The sequence below is a fragment of the Octopus bimaculoides genome, chromosome 14 (assembly GCF_001194135.2).
Source record: "Octopus bimaculoides isolate UCB-OBI-ISO-001 chromosome 14, ASM119413v2, whole genome shotgun sequence".
Taxonomy (NCBI): Eukaryota; Metazoa; Mollusca; class Cephalopoda; order Octopoda; family Octopodidae; genus Octopus; species Octopus bimaculoides.
Genome location: NC_068994.1, coordinates 34,268,216 through 34,271,100, shown reverse-complemented (window position 1 = coordinate 34,271,100; position 2,885 = coordinate 34,268,216).

Sequence of the window (2,885 nt, the reverse complement as noted above, 5' to 3'; positions counted from 1 at the left end):
AATATTAATAATAACATATTATTAATAATAAATTAATAATAAATAACTACTATAAATAATTTTTCTTCTTTGTTCTTTTTCTTTTCTTTTTTGTCCCGTTATTTTTTATGGTTTATATTTTTTACAGCTATCTTCATATTGTTTTCTTTTCTTTTTCCATGCTTGCAGTGACGCAATGGTTTCTATATTGCAGTATTGTTTTGTTGTCTTTTTTATTCTGTGTATTTTTTCTTTCGTTACAGCTGAATGCTCTTCCTTCTACTAACCAATCAAGCAAGAAGTAGCGAGTGGAACATATGAGCTTTTTTGTTTTTTTGTTTTTTTATTCTTTGTTGCATTTTTTCTTCTTTCCTTTATCATCAGCAAGTTAATACCGACTTCAGAGAAATTGGCTTTCTCGCATTTCTTCGACGCGAAACCGGAAGTTTGTGGGCGCATGCTCCAAAGATTCAAGCCACCAAAAGCCGTTTAATAGCATGAGTTGCAGCAGTGTGACGACTATCAAAGTCACAATTGGTTTTTCTTTTTCTTTTTTTTTTGTCTTTGTACCCACCATATAATCCTCCACCTCATTCTCACTGAGATGTGAACGATTTTTAACCAATACTTGCTCGGCTATTTAGAAGAAGTGGCGGACTTCAATCCTTATTTCGACGTTAATTGTTGCTTAGATATAGACGGCAGTGATGGCCGTAGAGGAAAATTCTGCGAGTTTTCTACGTACACATTGAATTTGGAGCTCCGTCCTGCTAGTCATCATTTACTCTACCTCTTTCTGTAAATCCAAGAGACAAGTGATAAACTGTATACTCTGCTTTGTCAAAAGAAAATTACGAAACTTTCTTCCCAATGGACTCGAATGCCTGACAGCAAGATTTCCTTTTCATTCTACTGCTAATGTTTAACACAATTCTATAACTCAACAATGCACGGAAGAAGAATGATGAAGTGTGTGGAATAAGGTTTCGTCAGCCAGTCTTTGTGCATCACGGACCGGGCCGACTGATGGTACTGTCAAGTATCTAAAGTATGTCATCATCATCATCCCCAACATCATCACCACCACCACCACCAAAAAGAACAACAACAACACCATCAGTATCGTCGTCGTCGTCATCATCATCGTCGTCGTTGTCGTCATCATCATCATCGTCATCATCACCACCACCGCCATCATCATCATTATCATCATCTTCGTCGTCGTGGGCATCATCATCATCATCATCATCATTATCAGTAGCAGCAGCAACAGCAGCAACAGCAACGGCAGCAACAACAACAGCAACAGATGCAGCAGCAGGTGCAGTAGCAACAACAACAACAACAGCAACAACCTCAGGACATTACTGTCGCGAGTCCTATAATACGCAGGGCAAGTTAATCGAAGTGACCTAGACCACAACATTCCTCCTGAACGGGTCACAGGTCACGGGTCACCAGTCCGTCGCTGAATTACTCATTTACAGCTGAGTGGAAGAGAGCAGCATGAAATAAAGTGCCTTGCCCAAGAACACCATGCACCACACACCTGGTCCAGAAATAGAAACCACCATCTTACACTCATGAGTATAACACTCTAACCTCTTCACTCGACTGGTAAGCGAATGAAATGTATACCTCGTAGTCATCTAGAAGAACCGAAAGTACTAATAGCTGGTAGCTCCCTATCCAGTGACTTACGATCTTTAAGAGGGTGACATTACTTCCAATGCATCGAAAAACTGAGCAGTTAATGCTTCTTTCCATTGAAATAGGTCATTTACATGTCCAGTAACGCCTAATGTCTAACTCAAAAAGCTTTAATGATCGTTTTGTGTTTACTTACAGTACGGCGCGTAGGAATTTTTTTTTTTTGATTTCTCTGTAAACTTCTGATATGATACTTTAAAAATAAATAAATGCGCCCTTTTAAAGCCTAGCCAGGCTCATGGGCCCGGTTTCCCGGTTTCAATGGCGTATGCGTTCCCCAGCTGGACGGGACGCCAGTCCATCGCAGCGTTACTCATTTTTGCCAGCTGAGTGGACTGGAGCAACGTGAAATGAAGTGTTTTGCTCAAGAACACAACGCGTCACCCGGTCCAGGAATCGAAACCACAATCTTACGATCATGATGCTGACACCCCAACCACTAAGCCACACGCCTCGACGATATGATAGTTTACCAGAAGATTTTTGAGGGATTTGTGAGTATAAGTTGCTGTTTCAAACCATATGTATTTCTACAAGTACAGTTAGTCTGTGACAATTCAGTTAATTTACATGTCATTAAGTTTCTTATTATTTGGCAACTGTGTGGGTGACGAGCTGGCAGAATCGTTAGCACGCCGGGCAAAATTCTTCGCGGCGTTTCGTCCGTATTTACGTGCTGTGTTCAAATTCCGCCGAGGTCGACTTCGCCTTTCAGGGTCGATAAAGTAAGTACAGATATAATCGAGCCCAGTAATCAACTAGTACTTATTTTATAGGCTCCTTTACCGAAATTGCTGGTCTTGTGCTAAAATTTGAAACAGCATTAGTACAGCTGTAAATCAGTTTAAGGTTGTTTCTATTAAATAGGATTTTTTTCTTTTTTTTTTTGCATTGGTGATAGAAAACTGACGTGCTGCTGGCGAGGATCGTGGTCTCCTATTTCTTTGACATAAAAACGGGAATTTGTGAGTGCATATTCATATTCACGAACTATTAAAAAGGACTCGGTGCCATGGATGGTAGTAGGTGTAACTTGTCAACAAAGTCACAGTTCGGTTATTCAGGTGGTATCCACATAAAGGTATTTTTAGTTCAAAGGATTCACTCCTTTGCTACTGACAGTTTCCCAATACGTGCCGGGATTTGATTAGCAACGCAGAAAATAATAATTTTTCCTAATATATATATATATGTAT